Consider the following 26658-nt stretch of genomic DNA (forward strand, 5'->3'; position numbering starts at 1 on the left):
GTGTGTGTGTTCGCCCCACGACACACTCCTTCTGAAAAAGCCTAGGCTTTGTTGCAAATGCCTCGTTTCTCTAAGTGCGTCTCGTGCAGAGCCTCCCTCAGCGACAGGGACTGCCACATTCTGTGAGTTTCCTGCCTTGGAAGAAATCATGCGGACCACGTGCTTTCCAAGGGCGGCTGCCCAGAAGTAGTATTCTGGGCAGCCGCCCTTGGAAAGCACGTGGTCCGCATGCCTATATCGACCCTTCGGGCTCGTCTAGCCTCTTTTGAGGTGGACCCCCCCCCCCCCCCCTTCCACTTCTCTCTTCTGTGCCACGCCGTAAAAAGTGCCATTCACAGAGAATTCCTGAGAGTGCTCTAATGCCAGCTAACTCCCCATGTTCGATCATGGCGGGCCAGCCCCCCGCAGTGCATCTAGAGTCCGATGGGGACAATGCAGAAGAGGACAGCTGCTCTCTTCTAGCTTCTGAGAGCGAAGGTTGGTTGGGCTCTTTCCCGGACCCCACCCCTTCCACACAAGAGTCGAGCGGTGTGCGGTCAAGCTTCGACGCGGAGGTCCACCGCCTTCTCACCCACGCTGTCGAAGACCTCAGCCTCGATTGGTCTCTGCCTGAGGAACCCATGCCCAGCAGGTTGGATGGCTGCCCGGGCGAAGTTTGACACCTCACACAAGGCCCACTCCCTTCCTGCCGGAACTCCATGAGGAGCTGACTTAAAGCTGGAAGGCGCCAAGTATCTTCGACGCTCTCCCACGTGGACGGCATGAAGGACAAAGGCTACCTCCCCATTCCTGCCGTCAAGGAGCTGGTAGCAACACACCTGTGGATGGCGCTCTAAGCCATCGCTGCCTTCAAAAGCCTGCCGGACAACTCCGGTCGCGCTAACACCGCCGCCTTCCAAGCCTCGTCAGCGCTTCATACAATGGAGGTGCATCAGGCCAACAAGTGCATCAGGCCAACCTTCTCTGCAAAATGGATGAGGCGGGCCTGAACCCTGAGAGTTTTACGGACCTAAGAGGTGCTATGGACTTAGCTCTATGAGCCACCAATTCTCCCGCTCAGGCTATTGGCAGGAGTATGGCATCCCTTACTGTGACTGAGAGACATTTGTGGTTGACGCTGTCCGACATGAAGGAGTCCGAGAGAGCCACATTTCTCGATGAGCCGGTGTCTACTGCCGGTCTTTTCGGTCCGGCGGTCAAGGGCTTTGCGGAGAAGTACTCAGAGGTGCAGAAGACTTTGGTGGCCATGCGACACTTCTTGCAGAAGCATTCTAGTTCTGCGACGGGTCGCTTCAAAAAGCAGCCGCCCAGCCGGAATACAGTGCCGCCATCACCTCCCACACCAGCGTTACAGTGCAGGAATATTCAACAGCGCTCACGCTCTTCTAGCCGCTACAGACCACCTCCCCCTCGGGGACCCAGGCAGAAGATATCGCTAAAACCTGAGCCCTCAAAGTCTTCCTGACCACACTAGGAAAACGAAGATGGTCAAGTCTCACTTTGGCCGGACCGCCATTAAAGATAGAGCATTCCACTCTCTCAGTTCCCTCAGCAGAGGTGACTGGAGAAGTGTATTTTACAGCCAACGAGCCCGTTACACAACCCGCTCGCCTGTACCCAAAGGCCGTTTTCATGGCCGCACAAATAAATCTCAAAAGAGCATTATGTCTGTTTTTCCAGCTCATGCCGAAGGTGTTGCAAATGTAGGAAATGTGCCCACGCCCCAGTGCTCACCCCTACACATAAGCATGGCCCGTTCAGTGTAACACACTCATTCACGGCCAATATCAATGAAACCGGCTCACGCCGTGTGTGTTTTGGATGTAGGAAATGTGACCGCTGTACAGTGTTCACCCCTACTTACAAACACAGGTGGCTCTGTGACACCCACTCACTTAGAGCCCCCATCAATAAACGTGAGATGTGTTCTGTGTGCAAAAAACCCATCTGTAGACAAGAGATGTGGTCTGTATGCAGAGAGTGCGCGTGCCTCCTTGAGTGCGCGCCCACAAGCAAACACTGTATGCTATGCGCGGCACTCACACATCGGCTAGAACCCAGATACCATTCTTCCTCTAGCTTTAAGCATAAAAGCATGGGAAATGATTCCAGATGTGTCAGATTGGGTAATAAACACTAAAAAACGAGGCTATTCGCTGCAGGTCGCTCGCCGACCCCTGTGCTTTTGAGCCTGGGTCGAAACCACGGTGAAACAGGAAGTAGCTCATCTACTTCGTGCTGAGATTGCGAAACTGCTGTGAAGGGGTGCTATAGAAACCATTCCGCCGATTCAGAGTGATGCAGGTTTCTATGGCAGATATTTCCTCGTCCCAAAGAAGGATGGCAGTCTCAGAACCATCCTAGATCTCAGACGTTTGAACAAAGCCCTCATGCAGTGATCCTTCAAAATGCTCACGACCAGACAGATTCTCACGCAGATACGTCAGAGAGACTGGTTTATCTCAGTGGATCTGAAAGATGCCTATTTTCAGATTCAAATAATGCCCCATCACAGGCCTTTCTTGCGATTCACCTCCGAGGGCCAGAGCTATCAGTACACCGTCCTGCCGTTCGGTCTATCTTTGGCACTTCATACGTTCACCAAGTGCATGGATTTATTACTCAGTCATTTAAAGGATTTGGTTCTCCAAATCAATTGGACCAAGAGCTCACTGTCTCCCAGTCAGAAAATCTTGTTTCTGGGGACAGATTTGGACTCTGTATCGATGACAGCGCGACTCACGTCAGAGCACACGCTGTGAATACAACACTCAGCAGTGGTTTTCAGGGCCGGCAGCATTTTTCCTCTCAAGAATTTTCAGAGGGTGCTGGGCCTTATGCCTTCGGCCTCGACAGTGCTCCAACTAGGGTTGCTTTACATGTGCCCTCTGCAGCACTGGCTGAAAACACGGGTCCCGTGTCGAGCTTGGACATCTGACGCTATTTGCCTCAGGGTGACTCAGAACTGTGTGGCAGCACTGGAGCCCTGGAAGGTGGCAGACTGGTATCAGTCAGGTGTGCGTTTGGGGATGATCTCGTACCGAAAAGTAATCTCGACAGACACCTCCAACTAAGGTTGGTGCGCCCTCTACGGGGGCAGGCCGGTATTCGGCCTGTGGGCAGCCCAGGAGGGGTGCTTACACTTAAACTGTCTGGAGATGAAAGCGGTTGAGAAGGCTTTGGGATATTTCCTCCCCTGCTTAAAGGGCCACAATGTCTTAATCCGTACGGACAACATGGTTTCTTACATAAACCACCAGGGCGGTCTCAGATCACGGAGCCTCCACACACTGACGGAACGCCTCCTTGTGTGGTCGCAGCACAACCTGGTCTCGCTGAGATCAGCTCACATGCCAGGATGTCAAAATGTGGGCCCAGACATGCTGTCCAGAGACAATGTACCCCCAGGGAAATGGTTCCTACACTCCCAGGTAGTCCAGTTACTATGGGACACCTTTGGCAGAGCGGAAGTCGATCTCACCAGAGAACGTGCACTGCCTGGTGTTTTTCACCAAAGAGAGGGATGCACTGGCCCATGTATGGCCCAGCGCCCCCTTTATGCGTTTCCTCCGGTCGCACTGTTACCACATGTGATCAAGTGAATCAGGGAGGGCGACTGCTCTGTGCTCCTAGTGGCGCCATTCTGGAAGAACCAGGTTTTGTTCCCAGAGCTGATGCAGCTAGCGAGTACGACCCCCGTGGCCAATTCCGGTGAGGAGGGATCCCCTCTCTCAGGCCAGGGGCGCGATTTGGCCCTATGGGCCCTGCACGTCTGGGCCATCAACAGGTACCTGCGGACCTCCCAGAGAGAGGAAACTATTGCACAGTCGAGAGCGCCTTCTACTAGAAGGCTTTATGCCTCAAAGTGGTCAGTGTTTTCCGGCTGGTGCTTGGGTCGGGACATAGACCCACAACGCTGTAGTGTTGTGGAGATCCTCTCCTTCCTTCATGAGCTGTTGGAGAAGGGCAGGTACCCTTCCACACTCAAAGTGTACGTGGCTGCCATAGCAATGTTTGACAAACCTATTCCTGGCCAGTCACTGGGAAGGAACGATCTCTTCATTCGTTTCCTGAGAGGTGTTAGGAGATTAAACCCTCCACGGCCCTCTCTGGTTCCACACTGGGACCTCTCCACAATCCTGGATGCTATGAAGGGCGCCCCTTTCGAACCGCTGCAGTCCGTGGATCTGCGGTATCTTTCATTTAAGACCGTTTTCCTTGTGGCTCTCGCCTTGGTCAAGTGAGTGGGCAACCTGTATGCCCTCTCTGTGAGTGCTGCGTGTATCGAGTTTGGACCTAATGACTCTAAAGTCATTCTCAAACCGAGACACGGTTATGTCCCCAAAGTGCCTTCCACTCCATTCAGGGCACAAGTCATTTCACTGTCAGCTCTTCCAAGATCTGAGAGCGAGGACGATGCGAACCTCCTCTGCTCAGTCACGGCGCTGAGGATATATGTTGAACAGTCTGCTGTTTTCAGACAGTCAAGCTAAGCTGTTGTCAGTCTAGGTGTATATCCACTGATTTGTCGGACTCAGTGTCGTGCAAAAAGTGTTTTATGAGCGTGCTGATAGCATGGAGCTACGCCTAACAGATCTGACTGTCATACTGTGATAAGCACATTTGTCCTTAGATGGTCATATTATATTCTTGGACCCACGTTGCTGGTCTGGATTTACCCACTATTTTGTAAACCTCAGGCACATGCCCTGGGGAATGTATGCATGGATGTTACTACACATGCACAGCATTTTACATTGGGTTCCTGTAGCATAACCTAGCTTACACAACATGAGAGGATTCTCTACTAACATAACCTCGGTTCTCTCTAGATGAGGGAACGAGTGTTGCGTAACCCTGCCGTGCTTGTGCTACGTTCTGTTTTTCGCTTCATCAATGAAAAACCGAAAAGTAACCTATCTGGACTCAGTTTATATAGACATAAGCCACGCCCATTTTGCCGGGACGTGATGTGCACGGGCACCTGCACCCTCATTGGTGCCTACGTCATGAGCAGTCCTTCGATAGGTTACAGCAGTTGCTGCAGAGCGTCCAATAGGCACTCGAGGTGTCTTGACTAGGTCTATTTGGGCACCAATGGGCTTTAAATTGATTCAAAATTAATGAGAATTTTTTGGGCTTCAGTATTCTTGAGAAACTGAGGTTACTTTAGTAACCGAGAGTGTTTATGTGCATATGACAGGATTTTTCACAAAAATGTATACAAGACGTAGTCAACCAGACGATGAACATTAGTAACAGAAATAATAAGATATCAATAATCATCCAAGTGACTTGGAATTTTTTCTGAGAGCAAAGATTTACTTGCACAAATTTTACATTGTATTTAAGTCAAATTTTAGCATGCTAAGTTTGAAAGTGATTTCATTCTGAGTTGTTCATACTGTACTTCACTACATTATTGAAAATAGACAACAGCCATTTTTTGACTGTGAAATTGTCTGAAAAAGCAGGATAACTTCCGCAACAACATCGCTGTGCTTGTCTCACATTTCTAACGTCATTAACATGCCACCCCAAGTGTAAGTATCAGAAAAAGCAAATATTGGCCAAATCCATTAGTTTAAGTGGAGGACAGGGTTATTTATTTAGTTAAGCTCAAAATGTCCTTTTGTTTTCCTTTGGGCCAGTATATAAACTCTTGCCCAGATATGGGCTGATTACAACTGTGTGAGTCTCTCAGCCACATATATAGAGAGAAAGAGAGAGAAGGTGTGCTGTGGGGTGTTTACAGAGGTACTGTAACTGAGTGTAAGGACTCACCTTAGGTGCTTTAGGACAAACGTTCATAGGCATACTCCCTGGTTTATTATGCTTTACCATATGTTTATTAGACACGACTGCGGCCTCAAAAATACACAACCCAGTTTGTCACATAGGCACACCTGATGTGCACTGAATATTAAAATGTAGTCTTGCCATTCATTTGCTTTCAAAACATTGTTTTTACAAGATTCTTTATGCAGTTCTAATAATTAAGTGTTATTAGACCCATGATAACATGCGTTACTTTTGTAGTTAATATTGTGATGGCCTTGAGGGCCTATATCTGTGGTATCCAAGCCAGTATTTCAGGGGGCTCACATCTGTTACCGATTGGACTTCTCTACTGCCCATCTGTGCTGAGGTTCGCTTAGGTAATCTCAGTCTATTGGGATCCCAAATCTGTAGGGAACAGCACAACGTCCATTATAAACCAACCATTAGCATTACAGTCGCGTAATTGTTGCAATGCCCACTACAAACCAGGAGAATAAAAGGAGGCCTGAAGCAGCCTCTGGCAGCCGAGACGATGGAAATCATTTCAAGTTTGGCATCAAATACAACTCTCTGACATAAATGCCTCCTGTCATGCCTGGTAGGGCCGAACAAAGCAGCATCGTGGCTGTCTGCAGCATCAAATATATTTAGAATATGATGGAGGAGAAATACCTGCATTCTTGAGATCTGCAGCTTTATTACTTTAGAAATGATTGCAACCACTTGTCGTGTTTCTTATATAGCTCTGCCATTCACAAACAATCCGAATCATGCAACGCTAATAGTCCAATTTTGTTGTTCAATTATGTGCAATTTGCCTGAGGTTTGACGTGTTGTTTGTTGAAAAATTGAAAGTGGTGGATTTTATTCTGAGCAGATCTGAGAAAGTTCTAAATTTAGATGGGAATCATTTTTAAAAGACCAGATTTAACTAGGAATGCATGTAAACCTCATCCCTCACATAACAATGCACAGTTGTTTGCATGTTTGGTTTGTATTAGGGAACAAAGGAAGTACATGGTGTTCTGTTGATCAAAACCATTGAGAGTGACTCAACAACACCATACTAGAGCTGGCAGTCTGTGCACATGAGGAGCAAATAGAGTGAACTCTGGCACTGCAAAACCTATAAACCTGTGCAAAGCTCTGAGATTCTGAAGAAACCTGAAGAAAAAAAAGTAACAGACAGGTTTGGAGTGTAGAAGGCGCTGCTTACTGTTCGCTGAAGGTATGTTAAGTGATTATAGTCAGCCATATCCAGAACAGCAAAAAAAACACCCCCCCTCCCCTCATCAAAATAGCAGTTCAGTAAAGGCATTACACTGAGCATCATTTTACATGCAATATTACCATAAATGTGTATTTTTGTTTCACCAATGAAAAAAGTTCAAAGCACAGTAAAAGAAGGAAGCCTTTGCATATAATGATGGCTGCTTTTAAAACATTAAAAACATATACAAATCTTTAGTTTATGCTCATAGCATTTATCAAACTAGCCAATTCACATGATTTCAGCAAACAGTGCTTTGTTAAGTCATCTGCATCCATAATTCCCTAATATATAGCAGGTGAAAAACAGTATGTGAGCACGGTAGTATGAATTCACAGTATTCATAAAACAATAGGCAAAAAGTCCTGGATAGACTACTCTTTCAGACTAGATTCTGAAGTGTGCATCTGATGGACACTCTACTATCCCATGAGTCCATGGAAGCGGATTTGTGAATTGGCAGTGAAATGGCTCAACTGACGTAGGTCACAGGACAGTGACAAATGTACGTCTATATTACATTCATGTATACTATATATAACATATTTTTTTCATGGTTCAAAGTGTGATTCAAAATTTGTTTCTTACATCAATACTGTGAAGTGTTTTCTGAAGGTACATTGAGTGTTTAGTCAGTGTGAATCAGTGTTTTTGAACTAATCAGTTAAGTGAATGACTTTTTTGCTAAATTTGAAACTGCATGCTACTCTTACTACTACTTACTTTATAACAGAATTAGTATGAGGAGTATGTTAGCACACAGTTTCAAATTCAGCAATTGACTCACTTGTTTAGCTCCTTAAAGAATTAACATTTTTCAACTAATTGGTTAAATGAAAGATTCAATGACTCACAAAGACAGATGCTGTGTTCGAAATTGCCTCATATAACCTAATTCACTATTCCCTACATTAGTGCACTAAAATAGTCCAGCTGAAGAGTTAATTAAAATGAGTAAGCAAATTCGGACTCTGAGCAGGGCTTGACACTTTTGCATAGTCTGAGTTTGTTGTTTAATAATCAGAAGTAGCTCCAGTAGTAATGAAAATATTCATTTTGAACTCTGTCATTGAAACTAGCATGTATAAAAATCCAACTATTTAATAATCAATTAAAAATAAATGTATACCTGTATGTTATTACGCTGTGCCCACATTGGACCAGCAGTTTGTAAAATGGATGGCTGGATGATTAAGCTGCAGGCTCCACCTTCTGCCAAGATGTGGCAATTTAGTTGGCACAACACTCACAGTGCATTATGGGTATACTCTAGCCATAGAATGTACATTGGTTTCACACTTATTTTTGTAGTGCAGTGTGGGATTGAATGAGTGCATGATCCCATGAATGAGTGCATGGGATTGAAATAGTGCACACCATAATGCCCACTATGGTTTCAGACACCATCTGTCCCCTCAAAAAGTGGCCTAATTAAGTGCATATGGGGTGATTTTGGACACAGCCAGTCACATGTTTGTTCCTAAATGAATCAGTGTTTTGAACGGATCGTTTGAATAAAAAAGTCAATAACTCAGTAAAAAACGCCACCTACTGGTGTAATGATATAACCTGCAGAAAGAGTCCCTGCCAAACAATCCCTAACACTAATGAAGTCTAGCTGATAAATGTATTTAATTTAATTAGGTATCTAAGGTTAAAGGCTTTAACCGTAAAAATATGTTTAAAATGATTTTTGAGTAAGATAAGTGATAAATCAAATTCATTAAGCCTCATTTATGAGGTTCCATGTATAAAAAGACACATGAAGTGAAGAAAATCAAAGTCTTTTTTGGCCTTTTACAGTAAACTCTATACTTAACTGCTTTTTCATATATCATTTTTCATAATTGTAGGGAAAGATATGTTTTTGCAAGGAAAGCCTGCAAATAGCCTCCCTGTGGTGAGTGTTGTCCATGTAAACAGGCCGGTTGCTAGGGAGCCGAGCTGTCAGATGATATGTATTATTGTGGAGCTCAGGGCCCTTGGCATGGCGCAAGAGAGCCCGAGATCAGAGCGTGGATCTGGGCCGCTTCTCCACCTCGCTCCCTGAGATCTCTTAAAAAGCCATTAATGAACATCTGGTTGAGATTACAACAATATTGCCATCAGCGAGAGAGTGCTGGCAAACACAGCAACCCACTATGTGTGGCTGAACATTTCCAATTTCTCCAATTCACTCTGGGCTTAAAATAGTTTATGTGCTCTTTTGAGTATCATTTATGATATCTAATATCGGCCTCATGTGGTCAACCTAAAAGCAATTTTCTCACTAATGTTACATTTTCTATAGCCTAAAATACATTACAGCAGAGGTGTTGCTTTTAGGTATTTGGCATGAGAGTGTTCATAATGTCTGTTGTTGTTTATAAGATATGTAGAAAGTCCTGTATCCTGTTTTGCACATTTTCATCAGCTTATTCACAGAACAGGATGTGGTTTAAACTGTTGAAATGTGGCCACAGCTATTAATAAATGAGTCATTTAACCCAAACCGAGATTTCATAATATGCCATGTTTTTTAAAAACCTTGCTTCAAAGAGCTGTAAAATAGGTCCAAATAAAACAGCACTGCATTTCTGCACTGGCCACAGGTGTCCCGGACTGACATTAATTTGTACTCTTCGTGCTCTGTTGATATACTGTATGATGACTATGACTAAATTATGACACAAACCGGTTCATGAATAACTCAATACTTGTTCATTAAATGTCCCTGTAGCCATTTTGGGTACGGTAACAACATCCACAGCACCAGACCCTTACAGTACACTCTGCCCACTCACTCGTTCACAGTCAGAGTTCTGATCACCTGCAACTGTCACATCCAATCAGCACAGAATATATAAACCGCTCACCTCAGTTCACTGTTGTCTGGTCTCGTTATTCCTACCTGACCAATAACCTGCATGGACTCACCTTCATCTGAATCCGACCTCCGGATCCGGCTCACCTACACCAACACCAGTTCCTCCAAACCTGCTAAGATAAGACTGTTGCTCTGTTGACCAATCACCCACCTGCTATCCACGTGTATCTGTCAAAGCCTGCAATAAACATGTTGTTTGAATTAACATGTTCCATTCTTCTGTTTTATGACTGGTACATTCACAAAATTCCGTTCAAACATTCAATGTTGTGTGTGTGTGTGTGTGTGTGTGTGTGTGTGTGTGTGTGTGTGTGTGTGTGTGTGTGTGTGTGTGTGTGTGTGTGTGTGTGTGTGTGTGTGTGAATGAGTACCAACCAATCAAACTAAAACATACTTTTGTTGATTAAGCGGGAAGGGCCATTTGTGAGGTAGTTTCTCTTCATAACCAAAAGATCAATTACAAGTCTTTGGTTTTGTTAGTGCAAATCATTACATTGCAGATCATTGTTTTGCGCACTGATTTGCATAAAATATTTTAAACCTATCTTAGCAAGAGAGTAAAATGCCTTTCATTCTTGTGTATACAGTTCAAATCAATTGATTGGTATTTTTACAGTAATCAATTATTGGAATAAATTTGTAACCATCTAATGCTTTGTATACTATATTTTTGCCATTTGATTTGGTGTTTCCTATGCACCATGATTACTGTACATACCATCATATTTGACATTCAAAAGTTTGGGGGAGGTACTACTTTTTTTTATGTTATTGAAGGAAGCCTCTTATGCTCACCAAGGCTGCATTTTAAACAGCAATATTGTGAAATATTTGTACATTTTAAAATAACTGTTTTCTATTTTAATATATTATGTGTAAATTATTAATAAAATGTTACTTATTCCTTTTTAATTATTTTTCAGCAAGTCATTTCTCCACTCTTCAGTGTCACATGATCCTTCCTGATGTTGAAGACATCAGTTCTGCTCAATATTAAACTGTGATATTTTTCAGGATTTTTTGATGAATATTAGTTTTTTAAAAACAGCATTTATTTGAAACAGAAATACTTTGTAACATTATAAATGCCACTCTTGATCAATTTAACGCATCCTCGCTAAGCAAATAATAAAATAAATTTTATCAGTAAAATCTTACCAACCACAAACTTTTGAGAGTTCAAATATGTGTATCTGTTACTAATACCATCCTATTTTCCTTATAATCATAATATTGTATACATTTATTTATTTTTACATTCTCAATTTGAAACATGTAACCTTTAATAATACAACATCATAAAACAATAAGAAAACAGTTCTGGCTGTTTAGAGTTTGCATGCATTCTGTCCCTTGCATGCCAAGCATGTAGCCAGTAAAGTCTAGTGAGAAATTAAAAATATCTTTATGGCTAAGCTTGAAAAGATGACAGATTTCAGCATCTAACACTAATCAAATCCTCCTGCATAAGCCAGGGCCAGTGAAATATATGGAGCTCACCATAAAGAGTAAGAGTGTGAGAGTGTATGTGAGACTTGCCATGTGTTAAAGTGAGTTTAATAAGTGCAGCAGCAGCAGGAAGATGGAGTGATATATGTTCCATATGGAGCTGAACTCTCTGAGCCTGTCAACTGTGAACTAGTACAATGCCAGCAGGCCACTTAAGGGGTGTCATAACGTTCACTCTAAACACACTCCCTATTAACGTATACATCTATCATGGCTGGATCTCCCAACAAGATCAGGTGCGAGTTTCTCTACACGTTAAATTAAAAGAACATGTGCTAGTTTAACTGTCATTTTTTCAGTTTTTGTTGATCTGGTAGATAGTCACAGTTTAGCTCATTATTTAGAAACCTTATTTAGAAAATTTGTAAAGCAGTTCAGATCAAACAGCTTGTGCTAGTTGAATGTGTCTCATAGCACTATAATCTGAAGCATCATGACAGTTCTAATACTCAGCTTTACAGTCTTGAGCACTGGAATACATTGAGGATGACTGGCTGTCTAGACTATGACAGTGACTGATGCATCATTCGGTACTCAGATGAACTGAATATGCTGAACTTCCTGCTGGTTTGTGGTGCGGTTTCTCTTACTCTTATTGTGGCCTCTGAATTGTTGTTGTCTGGCTGAGGTCAAAATATTGCTGTCTGTACCATGAGGACCTTTTAAGAGGTAATATTGTACTTGCATGCATGCTTACCGTTTGAAGCAGAGGTGACAAATAAAACATTTAGAGGGAAAAATTCATTAATTAATTTTAAAATGTTTAATTTAAAATAAAAATGTCATTTTACATAATTACTTTAAAAAAAAAATTTAATTAAAATTATTATTACAAATATTTAATCAACTTCAACATACATTTTTTTTACATTGTTTCATGTCTTTTTACCTTTTATTTGATATACCTGTGATGCACTATACACTATTTTTCAAAAACTTTTAAGTTCAGTAAGATTTATTCATCAATGATTTAAGCGAAAGTGACAATCTAGGCATTATTTATGTTTCAAAAGATTTCTATTTCAATTAAATGCTGTTCTTTTGAACTTTTATTTTATTTGAACTATTAATTAAAAAGAATTCCACAATTTCTGCTAAAATATTAAGCAGCACAACTGTTTTCACCATTCATAATAATTAAAAAAATAAAATAAAAATCAGCATATTAGAATCATTTTCAAGGATCATGTTACAGTGAAGACTGGAGTAATGGCTGCTGAAAATTCAGCATTGCCATCAAAAGAATACATTTTAATTTTATAATATTACTCTATGCAGTCTTGGTGAGCATAAGAGACTTTTTCAAAGACATGGTATTGAACAGTATATTATTGGTACAAAAGCATTTGACTCTTAAAAGTATCCCAAATCCAAAATATAACATAACAGCTTACATGCCCAAGAATCTTTTTATCCTTGTAAATACAGATAGCCAATGTTATTTTTGTCTGTAACTGAGGCCTTATTCACTTTCAGAGAGAATGAGAACAGTCCTTTGTTCAACTTTTACAAAGACACAATGGAAGTGCTTCTTCCATTGAGTTCCTCCAGAGCCATTTAAAATGTTTCATATTTTCCACTCAGGACATTTACAGTTGGCGTCAGAATATCAGTTGGTCTGAGGGGAGGCACTTTGAAGTGTTTGTGGTATCACCACATCTGTGGGCAAGATGTGCACCCGACAGGGAGGGGGTGTGGAATATTGCCTGTCTTCTCCCACGTCATGTGACAATGAACAACATTCCTTAACTCTTTCTGGAGTAGACGCACGTTGTGAAACTCTTCCCATCTTCATTCCACATCAGCGGCGACATAAATCTGCACACAGAAGTATGATCAGTGGCCATGTTTTTTCTTCTGATTAATGATGGACTTGGCCACGGCGCTTAAAAGACTCAAGGGGAGCCTCCATGCTAAGCAGCCCTTCAGTTAATTGTTTTCAGAAGGAGCCGCCTCAGGAGGTTACAGTGAAATGTGTCCTACGAAGACTTACATTTCAACAGTTATTATAATAGAAAAATCAAAGAGACTTTCTAAAATGACAATACACTAAAAAACAAATGTGGAAATCTGAAATTGCTAGTAAATTTCATGAACAATTACAAAAAAAAAGAACACATGCTGAATAAAGCACACTGAAATAAAAAACTGAAAGGGTATTTTCAGGTAAAACATACTTCAAAAAACATCCTGACTTTTCACACTTGAAATTATTTACCCTGGGTCAGTCGAAACCCTCAGTACACTGAATCCTGGGTTCTCTTGCCTCACATTTCTCACTGCTTATAATTTACCCAGGGTTAACAATAATCCTGGGTGTTTTAAAAGGAATAGTTCAACTAAAAATGAAATTTTTGTTATCATGTACTCACCCTCAAGTTGTACCTAACCTATGGATTTCTTTCAACTGTTGAGCACAAAAGAAGATATTTTAAACAATGTGGCCAACCAAAGAGTATAATATACAATGGAAGTCAATAGCCACCATCAACTGTTTGGTTACTGCAAAAGCAGTCTTTTTAACCCAGGGTAAAAAAAAGTGGTACTTACCCTAGTTTAGAGCAACAATAACCCAGGGTTAAGCGCAGTATGAAAAGCCCTTTTGTTTTATTTACAATTTCAATAAATCATTTTTAGTGTACAGTGTATGAATGATTTGTGTGGTGATGTAGTATGAGGGCTCCTGTTTTTGATCCCATTTAGTTCTGTTACCTTATGCATATTATTGGTGTCAGACGTGCATGGAGTGCTGCTCACTTACAGGTCATACAAGGCATGTGCATAAAACATGAGAGGGAAGCCAGAGGACTGAACGAGTGTCAAGTAGCTACTGAAGTCTAATGACTTCTGAAGTGAGTGTAATGACCTTGAAGGTCACACAGTAGTTTGAAAAACATTCCCTCAATGTTCTGGGCACAATTTTAACAAGTTCAGCCGATATAATTAAGCGGCTCTTTTTTAAATAAAAAATGTGTTCCATTTGGGATCAGTGTCCCGATTTTTTTTTTCAATCTGTCAAGACAGTAAAATCTCTAAATATAGCTAAATACCTTATTGACACAAATTGTCAACAGTAAAATCACACTGTTATGAAGTACTGACACAAACAAGCTGGCTCGTAAATGTAGGGCTGCACCAATCCAGTCAGCCCACTGGCACCACACACATCCCACAGTCTGACACATGTAAGTACCTTCAGCTTAGTTACAACAGAACCACACGACAGCAACTTCATCAGCAGTTCAGTCTGCAATAACCATAACAGTCACACCACAGTCATTTTCACATTTTATTGATTACAAATGCGTTGCCAGTAATATACCGAATGGGCCGCCTTTTTCATAAGCCCTTGAGATCTTCTGTGTTTCTCAGACAGACAGCAGTGGAGCCATTTGTAACCATTATTATAGTCATATTTCACAGCTTTGCCCGTAAATCACGCTGATATGTTTCAAATTAGTTGGATTACTGTTTTACTTTACTGTTACTGCTGCAGTGCGTGTTAGACAGCTCTAATGTGTCAGAAGGTGGTTTGCAGGGTGGGCCGGGGAAACAAGCTTCGTGTTTCGTGGTGGGACAAAAATGTGCCTTAGTAAATGGCCGTAAGCAGAGAGGGCACTCCATGTGATATTGGCATGATATAGAGTGAATCCTCAAAACATGAGAAGCCAGTGAAATCATTAAAAGTTGAGCCCTGACTCTGATGCATCTGTAAAAATGAGAAAAGGTATAATGTGATTACAACTTACACCTGAAAATATCCCTAAAACACTGGCCAGCATTCAAGGTAAACACTGTTTCAGTGTCTCTTGTCTTATGAAAAGACAAGAAATACATGTTCTGAAATAAACATCTGAAGAAGAAAAAAGTACCTCATGAGTGGAACTTTAAACTTATATATACACTTTAAAGGTATCTCATGAGTGAAGTCTTTGACCTGAAATTATAAAAAAAAAAAGAGGCTGACGTGCTTTCAAGGGCCAGCATTGTCTTTTTCAATGTTTGTTGTTTCATGAAGACATTAGTATTTTGTTTACTAACTTACTTTATAAAAAAGTTTAGTCCTGACTGTGCAATTCATATAAAAAACAATAATAAAAAAGAATGTAACCTGAAAATATCCCCCCAAAAATGTTGGCCAGCCTTCAATGGCTGACTTGTACATGGATCCAACTGGATGATTCATTATGAGAAATGAAAACATTTAATTATGGGAAACTGGTTTTGGGTAATACTATGACTCACATGTGTGAGCCAGCGTAGATCATTTTAGTGTTGTATACCTGTTAAAGGTCACTATACTGAATCTGTGGGAACTCATGCAGGGAGTATATCCACTGTACTGTGCCATAGAGTTTAGTAACACCACTTTATATAGGCCACCCAGTGCTGATGACATATAGTTTTCACTATTCTCAAACATTACAGATACACATTCAATTGTTTTTCACTGTTGAAATGAAGATCAGCATGAAAGTGATAATGGCTGATGCTTATGGTACAGCATAATTGAATATTGCTCATAAATATATTCTAAACATCTGGTGACTTGGATTTTGAAACACTGTCCAATAGTAATACAGCAACACTGTTTGTGTAACTGTAGCAGGGAAACTTAAGTATTCCCTTTTAACATTCACCTATGTGTTTTGGATTGGTTGCCAGACAAAACTAATATAATCTGTCATCCTGTTTTGGAGTTTAGAGAAGAGCTGGGAAGATCAGCAGGATATGAGAATTCTGCAGTGGGACAGCTTTAAAATCAACAATGCCAACAAAGAGGATTCAAATTTTACAGAATAAAAATCCATCCATAATACTCCCTACTATACAATATTTTAAATAAATGAATTACTGCAGTTATATAATCAATACCACAATCTATATTCATTATGAAGAAATATGTATGTTTTCTTATGGAAACATTACCATTTAGCTTACTGTAAAACTATGTTAGACAAAGCTGTTTATTTACCATCTAATTATCTTATCAAAAATAAATAAATAAATATGTATGTATGAAATGCATGTTTGTTAACTTTTTGCAAGGTAAATGTTAGACAAAGTTGTTTATTTACCACTTATTTTCCTTATCAAAAATTCATAAAGAAACAAACAAATAAATGTGAGTTCCATATGAAGTAATGCTTGTCTGTTGTAAATAAGTTGTAAGATTTTAAGATGAGATGTAGCCTAAAACATGTAATTAACTTCTTTAGAGACAGCCTTTTTATTCCAAAAATTAATCTGGAAACACTATACAATTATATTATTATTATGACAAGACATTTTTAAAAGAGACACTGCGGCGGTCGCAAACCTTGGACTTACAGTACTCGGTCTACTCCCGTCCTCCAGATGGCGAGCACGCGCGCGCGCTCTCAGCTCAGGTGTCGGTCCCTCAAGCTCGACCCATCAGATGTGATTGTGAACAGCGGATCAGTGCGGTGCAGATGAGAGATGCTTTGATTCTCATTCATGTCAACAACCTGAACAGCAGCCAAACCGACGTCTCGCGTCTTCACATGAACGGAATAAAATGCAGCCGGACGAGTCGCAGTATTTGCAATGGTACATTTAAAATTTAACTTAAACGAGTCGATTAAAGTCCATTATTTCCATTTATTAAAGGAGAGGCACTGCATATATCATGTGTATACTATAATCTGTGAGTTACCCTCACCGGTTTTATTTTCGACGAATTATTTTATTATATTTATTTGTATCGTAACGGAAATCTGAGTCAAATTCACCCGCTGGCATAGGCCTACTGTAACCATGTCTCAACTCTATGGTCCCAGCTCAGATAGACATTCGGGTCCCATGATTGAGCGGGTTTCCTGGTGTTCTGCACCTATGATGAACGCTCTTGCGTTGCCCAAAAATGCTGTTTAGGTTTGGCAGCTCACTGTAGGGGTTTTGAGACACTGTCAGTGTTTGATGCAACTCACAGTCACATCCAATCTTGATCTTTCCTGTGTCTATTAGGAAATGTAGGACTGGTGATATAGGGTAGAGCAGGGGCGAAAGTACCATTTTTCAGAAAAACATCATTTTTAAAGATAATGTTGTAGACAGAGATATATTTCTGCTGTGGCCAGTAACTCATAAGTGTGGTCTATCAATACCAGGTGGTATTTTGTAGAAATGTAGAAAGGCTTCAGTATAATTTCAATTTGAACATAGGTTGCACATTGTTACTTTTGACCCCATTGGTTGGGACGAAAGTAACACACAGGTGGGTTAAAAGTAACACAACAATATAAGCTAGATTTATTTTCTGTTACTCTTATTTTTATTAAGTATACCTGACTATGACCTTGTTAATATGTTACTGCAAACATATTCTGTATTTTATTTTTGCAAAAAAAATTATTAAATTACATATTTATATTTATATTTTTATTTTAAATTTAAGTTTCATCAAATGTCTCAAAACCCGACTGTACAAACTTAATTTTCTTATTATTATTTTTTATTATTATTTCAGTGTATTTTTATAAAACATTTTTTCAACAGAATGAACAATATAATAATTAAATTACATTGGCATAATATAAATTCTAAACATGCCTATTCATGTTTCCATCCAGTTGTTTTTATGCATAAATTCAAAATGTGCATTAAAACATCTGGAAACACTGCAAATTCATAGCTGGAGGTGTAAAAGCTAAGGTATGGCTAAAACCTAAATATAACTAAGGTAAATGCAAGGTAAGAGCTGCCCAGATGTTCCTCTATGTCCAGAAACGCTCTCTCATAAACATCTGGATAAAACCAGACCACTGTTTGTCTTTCTGACCCTCACTCAGACATATTCTTTTGGTATAATATGACATAATCATTTTAATAAATGATGCAAGACACAGAAATTCACAGAATAGCATGTACCGGAACAAAACAAATACTTCTTGTCACTGTAGCGGGACAAAAGTAACAACTGTTACTTTCGTCCCGACAGGAACTCCTGGCATTTAAACCTGATCTACTTTTATACTAAAAACTTTGATAATGCAAACTTTAGGATGTGTTAAAGCATTAAATAACCTGTAGATTGATCATTACTGTGACACATGAAACAAAAAAAACAACACAACTAATTAAAAAAAATTACTGCTTCAATAATTAACTTTTTGTACTCGAAAACAGTTTTACCGACCTAACTGCGGGAAATGATGAGGAAATCACGTGATATTTCTCATCTCCATCAAGGATTGAATGCTGAATATACCGTCATAGCTGGGAATGCAAATGCAGTAATAGGCTCTGAGAAAATCGCTTTGTTACTTTCGTCCCACGTTACTTTCGCCCCGGTTCTCCCCTAGATGTGAATCCAACAGAAAAGGCTCTAGTGGTGTACTATGAAGTGGAAGCATCCATTTTAAGAGAGACAGGCAATGTCAGGCATGAGGAGAAGAAAGAGTGCTAGAAAATGTAAGCAGAGATAAGCTGTAAACCCGTACACAGCATGTTCACACACATATATTCTCCATTGTAATTTTTCTTTTCTTTCTTTTTTTTTTATTTGTGTCTTGTTTTTTCTTTAGCATCCGGCTGAGGAGTCTGAATGCCAGCACTGATATTTCCTCCCTGGCCAGGAAGGTGGTGGAACAGTGTGAAGTCATTCATCCATCAAAGCTGGCGAAGGTGAAACATCTGCTGCTGTATTTACAGAACCGAAAGAAGCCCAGCAGTAAATAAAAAAATCTCTTTAAAACAAATCTCCCAATGTAGAATTTTATATGAGAAACTCACAAATCTTTTTGATTTAGTAATGTTTATCTATTAATTTGTATGTATCAAATCACAATCAAATCACATTGTAGGGAAGTCGTGGCCTAGTGGTTAGAGAGTCGGACTCCCAATCGAAAGGCAGGAATCGTGGGTGGGGGGAGTGCATGTACAGTGCTCTCTCCACCCTCAGTACCACGACTTAGGTGCCCTTGAGCAAGGCATCGAACCCCCAACTGCTCCCTAGGCACCGCAGCATAAATGGCTGCCCACTGCTCCGGGTGTGTGTTCACAGTGTGTGTGTTCACTGCTCTGTGTGTGTGCACTTTGGATGGGTTAAATGCAGAGCACAAATTCTGAGTATGGGTCACCATACTTGGCTGAATGTCACGTCACTTTCGTCACTTTCACTTTCACATTTAATGTTATTTCATGTTGTCTGTGCTTAGTGGAGGAGAAAGAAAAGAAACCATCGAAACCCAGAGAACTTCTGCCATTTGAAGGAATGGAAGTAAGCATATTTTAAGATACACATTTTATGTGTACTTAGAGCTGAGAAAGTAAATGTAACATATGTGATTAATGAAACATGTTGAATTATGATAATTTTTTATGTTTAACGCCTATTTCTAATTTGACATGATAACAGATTAATTCTGTTGTGTCTGATTTTTACCAACTAATTCAAACCAGATAGAAACTGATCCACAGTTCAAGTGTCTTTTTCTTTCCAAATGATGCATAAACCAAACCCAGATGGTACATTAAAAGTAATATGCAGTCTTTGTTTAGTGTAATTTAATCATTATTGAAGCTCAACATATGAAATTTCACTCACGAGTATAACTATTTCTTTGAAAGAAATGTTAATAACAATGGAGGTCTGTATGTTTACATTACAGTCCTATTACTTACCTTCTGGAATGTGTTAACTCTGATAAACTATAGCAAATCTCAACTGTTTGATTGTTATATAGTTGAAAAATGTAAACTATATTATCAGCCAATTGGTTTACATGTAGTTCATCAGCTTTACCAACTGCTCATTTTTAATTTCATTGCAAAATGTGAATATATTATCTCCCACCTGTTTATATAAATGTGGTTATTTACTGTAAGTATGTCCAGCTTTATCCACATATATACAGTATACTTGCATACAATGTTATATTTACATTACATTTACATTTATTCACTTAGCTGACGCTTTTATCCAAAGCGACTTACAATTGCCACATATGTCAGAGGTCGCACACCTCTGGAGCAACTAGGGGTTAAGTGTCTTGCTCAGGGACACATTGGTGTCTCACAGTGGATTCGAACCCGGGTCTCTCACACCAAAGACATGTGTCTTATCCACTGCGCTAGCACCACCCATATATATATAATATATATAATCATATATATTATATAGCATATCGCAACTGCTTGATTGCTTGATTCATTGAAAAATTTAAACTATATATTATCGACCAGCTGTAATCTGCTAAATGCAGCTATAAGGCAGGAAGATATAAAGAAATTATTAGCATCAGGTTTTTCTGTACAGCTGCTTTAAAACAACGTGTATTGTGACAAGGGATATAAAAATAGAGTTGACTTGAAATTTGGCAAACGTAAATATTTTAGTTGATTGGGAGCTTTAATTGACATTAGTTTTATAAAAAGTTGATGCATTACCATGATACTATGTTTCCAGATTGATGAGGAGGCCAACATTAATAAAATTGATGATTACATTGAGCTGTTGTATGAGAGCATCCCTGAGAAGATTAGAGGCTCCACTCTGATCCTCCATCTGGCTCATATCCCTGAGAACCTGGAGGAGCTCCTACATAATGGCTCTGGTCCAGGTACTGAGAGAGGACTGGAAGCACAGTGTGGAGCTAGCAACTACTATCATCTACATCTTCTTCTGCTTCTCAAGGTACACAATTTTGGTACAGTTTATTCGGGCTTTTTGTCAACAGCCATATTCATTTTTGTTGTGGTGCCTTAAAGGAGAACTCCACTTTTTTTTCGAAAATAGGCTCATTTTCCAACTCCCTTAGAGCTAAAAAGATGAATTTTTACCGTTTTCGAATCCATTCAGCCGATCTCCGGGTCTGGAAGTAGCACTTTTAGCTTAGCTTAGCATAGATCATTGAATCTAATTAGACCATTAGCATCATGCTCAAAAATGACCAAAGAGTTTCTATATTTTTCCTATTTAAAACTTGACTCTTCTGTACATCGCAGATATTTTCATTCCGGTGTAATAATCAAGGAACTTTACTGCCGTACCATGGGTGCAGGTGCAGTTGATCCTGATAAGAGCTCATCATCACAGTTGTAAACACTATGCATTTCTTCTTTCGTGAGGGGGTTTGGTGCCACGGTATCTTTGTTTTCAGGCAGAACATTAAAGAACGAGACACACGTTTCGTGGAAATCCTGTAGAATTCAACCAATCCGATGACGACTTTGATACTCCTGAAGTGTTCCCACTTTTGTGTCTCAAATGCTTTAGACGGTTAGCCAATGGTCCATGGGCATGACTTCTGAGGCTGAGACTATTTTTGAGCCAGATGCTTACATTTTAATCAGATTCAATGATCTATGCTAGCTAAGCTAAAAGTGCTACCGCCAGACCCGGAGATCGGCTGAATGGATTCAAAAATGATAAAACTTAACTGATTAACTCTAGGGGATATGGAAAATGAGCCTGTTTTTTAAAACTTTAAAGGTCCTGAAATAGAATCAGGTAGAAAGTGTTCGAGGAGGATTTTAGTGTGCTGATCTTTAATGTGCTGTCGGCATGGTGAACTCTCTTTAAGAAGTGGCGTCTTTACAAATTTAACCCCTTGTAGAATCACCACTGCGGCCATCGAAACACAGCTTCAAATAACAAATTTAATGCTTCAAAATTACATTTCAAAACAATCACTTTAAATCAGGCTTTAAATCACCTACTGATTCCAACTTCACCGACAGAAATAGTGAGTATAAGTTTTTTTTTTATGAATCTTTATGAATCACCTTGCCTAATTATGTGCTAATTAGCAAGTTTCACCATGAATGTGGCTAAAGTAAACAGTCTCTCTGAGAGCAGCTCTGAAGAAAGGGGCGGGGTCAGCAGAGCTCATTAACATTTAAAGGAAAATGCTACAAAACGGCTTGCTATGAAAAGAGCTTTTTTAAACGGGGTAAAAAGGTGTTTGAGAAATCTTAACCAAACAATGTTACAGACTTGTCATTAAGACCCTAAAGAATCATATCAGCTTGTGGAAAATGGGCATCCGATGATCCCTTTAAGAAAACTGGGATCTGCTCTCAAAACGTCTTTAGATAATGCTGATCAGGTTCCTGTTTTCAATGAGATAGCTGTCAGCATTTATTTGAGCTATTAAAGTGTGTGCTCTCATTTGATGGTTTTCCTTGGCTCTCATTTTTAGACGGATAATGTGGAATTTTTTTTTCACAAGCTAGAATGACTTTGTCGTTTGAAGGATGTATTTGAAATGTATGATGAGTTGTTTGGCCCGATCTTTCAGTTCTGTTTATGTACTAATCAGGACTAGAGTATGAAATTCATCTGGCATGTCCGTCTTGGTGTCTCTACATACCAGCCATTGTCTAGTTCTCAGATTGCATCGCATACATCAGTGTCTGGCAGAATGTGCCAGGAGAGGTCGGGGGAGGACAGACCCTCACCACTCGTGTTCTTCCTGCAGTTTCTCACAGTTCCATGGACTCATTACACACTATAGGATTGGCAAGCTGTGCATGAATATCATCGAGCATGAGCTGAAGAAATATGACCTGTGGCAGGATGAGTTAAAGAAGAAGAGCAAGTCTTATATCCTTTTTGTCACTCTCTTTTCAATCCAAAAATTAATAGCACAAAAAAAATGTGATTAACTCAAATATTCTTTAACATATCCACATGACGAGGACCCTGGAAACCAAAGATTGCAGAAGGAGCATGAGAAAACCCTTAAGAAATACCAAAGCCTCCTGGACAAACAGGAGCAGCTGCTGCGAGGTACAGGAAGTGAAATGTTTTATGTGGCACAGTTTAGTAGGAATCATCCACGAGGCCTTGTTTATGTATTCCTCTTCCTCCCCATGGCTCTAGTTGCGTTCTACCTGCTGTTGAATCTGTCTGAGGACACCCACACAGAGCTCAAGATGAGGAACAAGAACATTGTGCACCTGCTGGTCAAGTGTCTAGAGAGGGACAATGAGGAGCTGCTGGTGCTGGTGGTCTCCTTCCTCAAAAAGCTCAGCATCTTCTTGGAGAACAAGAATGACACGGTGTGTCAAACACATCATCAGAAGCTTTGAAATACAATTTCATGAGTTATAAAATCATTAAACACTGCTGGCCAAAAGTTTGGAATAATTACGTTTTTTTGAATGTTTTTACAGGAAGTCGCTTATGCTCACCAGAGCTGCATTTATTTGATAAAATAAATAAATTAAAAACAGTACTGGTAATATTGTGGAATATTATAACTATCTAACATAACTTTTATAACTGTATTCCATTTGAATCTATTTTAAAATGTAACATATTCTTGTGAATTGTCAGCATCATTACTCCAGTCTTCAGTGTCACATGATCCTTCAGAAATCATTCTGATAAGCTGATTTGGTTTTGTTACCATTATGTTACACTTTTTGCTGCTTTGTATTTTTGTGGAAACGGTGATTCACTGCCATTCAAATGGGATAGGTATTAATAAATTTACATATATATATATAATTAATATATAATATATATATATATATATATAATTAAATTCATCAAAAGAGACAGTAAAGACATTTATAATGTTACCAAAGGATTTTGACTTCAAATTCTGTTCTTTCTAGCTATAGTATAGTATAGTATATATATATATATATATATATATATATATATATATATATATATATATATATATATATCACTGTTCCCACAAAAAAGTTAAGCAGCAAGAGCTGTTTTAAGCAACAACAATAATAAGAAGAACCATTATGTTTAATTGAGCACCAATAATAATTGGTAAATTTTAAATTCAGCATTTTTGAAGGATCATGTGACACTGAAAACTGGAGTAATGATGCTAAAAATTCGGCCTTGATCTGAAGGAATAAATTATATTTAAAATATATTAAAACAGTTTAATAGTAAATGGTAATAATATTTCACAATATAACTGTTTTTACTGTATTTTTTATCAAATAAATGCAGCATTGGTGAGCAGAAGAGACTTTAAAAAATATCTATATAAATGTTAATTATTCCAAACTTTTGACCAGTATATTTAGATATAATATAAATATGATGCATTTTATTTAAGCATAAAGCTGCATCTTTAAGGTGTCCTGGAGAATGACGGGGGAAGTCTCTGTCATTGCTGGTTGTCCTACACTGCTCCACTCTAAGTGCACCTGGAATTAATCTACTCTGGCTCTGAATGTGCATTTATCAAGATTGACTATTGAAGTTGTTTTCTTCCCTGTATCCCTTTACCAAATCCTTGTTGTAGATAAAAGAAATAGACTTTTGGCTTTGAAAATCTTTCATCATGTTGTACATAAAAACACATGTTGGACAAAGAAAAAAAACTCTGGCTATTGTAGGAGCAGCTGAGAATAGAAGATGATTCTGTTTGTTTCTTCAGACTAAGCCGTTAAAAGATGAAGTCATTTTGTGTAGCTGTGTATTTCAACATCTAATTTAAGATGTGTAATGTGTATTTCACTTGTGCCTTTGTTTGTAACAGGCTGAAATGGACACTGTAGAGAAGTAGAGAAGCTGGCTCGTCTTGTTCTCGGTGCATATGGGTTTACTACCTAAACTCACTGATCTGCTGGGTAACTCTCTTTTAACATTCATATTAATGAGACTGGACCATCTCTCCACTGTAATTGAATTGCACTGTGGTTCACAGCAGGGTTTATTTACTGTTTTCAAACTTTTTGATGCCAAGGATTCTTCACAACAGTAGTTTTACAAAAGAGACTGCCTAAAACCCTCAGTTTGAAATTCTGCAGAAATAGTGATCATTATATCTGTACATATCTTACCATTCAGGTGTAAGGTTTTTTTTCATGTATTTCATGTTTTATTCTGACCAAGACTGCATTATAGAGGTTTGACACTTATCCCATGAGACGAGACACACAACTGAAAATATTGAGAATACACATATTTACAATATACACATATTTATATACACATTTTGTATTTTATATACAAAATGTTCATTGCTTAAGTTTTTAAAAAAAATAAATAAATCTCAATACATAAAGCCACGTTTCACAGTTAGAATCTCCTTAATGAATGATTCAATGACAATTACTTTTTTTTAGATAAGTATTTATACTCAAACTGTAAACATTTATTCCAGTACTTCTGTTATTTAAATGTCTAACACAGAAATAATGTGTGGATGTGTTTCTTTCTCTGGATCAGCAGCAGCATGAATGATTCATTAACATGGGTAGCAACAAAACGTGCTTCTCACGCTCCACTGACGCTCGCGATATGAAACGATGAATCGTTGTCATTCAAGAATAAGATTGTGTGAATGTTTGAATCGAGATCGCAATCTTCAAAAGGATTAATTGCTTAGCTAATATATAAACACTGCAAATTGTTTTGCGAGGATATCGTCTCAGTCTATCCAACTGGTGCCACAAGATCTCATCACATCCCTACTGCATTTCATTCAAAAATGCAGTAAAATAGTAATATTGTTAAGTATTATTAAAATTTATAATAAGGGATTTCTATTTTAATATGTTCAAATTTTAATATATTCCTGTGAGGGCAGAACCGCATCCATTTATATTTCAGTGTCACATGATTCTTCAGTAATTATTCTAACATGCTGATTTGAGCTCAAGAAACATTTTAACAGCTGTGCTGCTGAATATTTTAGTGGAAACCAACCACTATATATATATATATATATATATATATATATATATATATATATATATATATATATATATATATATATATATATATATATATATATATATATATATATATTTGAATTCTTTTGATGAATAGAAACTTTTTAAAAGTTGAAAAAAGAGATGGTAATAGTGTAAAATTCGTAAAAAAAATTATAATGTTAAATACATTTCCTTAAATTTTTAAGGCAACTTTAAAAAACCTAAAAATACATTTTGGAAAATCATTTTCTTTTTCCTCTTTAATTTTATGTGCACTCTCCACCATCTTCTTAATAGGTGTCCCTGGACCTGTTTGAAAACCCCTAATTTAGAAAAGCTTGTAGACCAACTCTTTGCACATCTAATCCAAGTTACTTTCTTAAAGCAGTAGATTCGCAGTAGATTGGCCCAGCACATAATGAGCGAAAACTTGCAGTTGCAGAGTGAGGTTAATGGAAAAATTATATATGTAAGGTTTCAAATGAAAGTGATCTTTAAAAGTGTATTATGCACTCTTATCTTCAATCTAGAAAGAGACTATATAAGGTTGCATCCAAGGATTTGCGTT

The 26658-nt window shown here is 38.9% G+C and overlaps 1 pseudogene; it reads left to right on the forward strand.

The window, feature by feature from the left end:
• Positions 1–3674: 3674 nt before the first annotated feature.
• LOC132154343 (kinesin-associated protein 3-like) overlaps positions 3675–26658 on the forward strand; it is a 37688-nt pseudogene continuing 14704 nt past the window's right edge.

Source organism: Carassius carassius, chromosome 12, assembly GCF_963082965.1.
Source record: "Carassius carassius chromosome 12, fCarCar2.1, whole genome shotgun sequence".
Taxonomy (NCBI): Eukaryota; Metazoa; Chordata; class Actinopteri; order Cypriniformes; family Cyprinidae; genus Carassius; species Carassius carassius.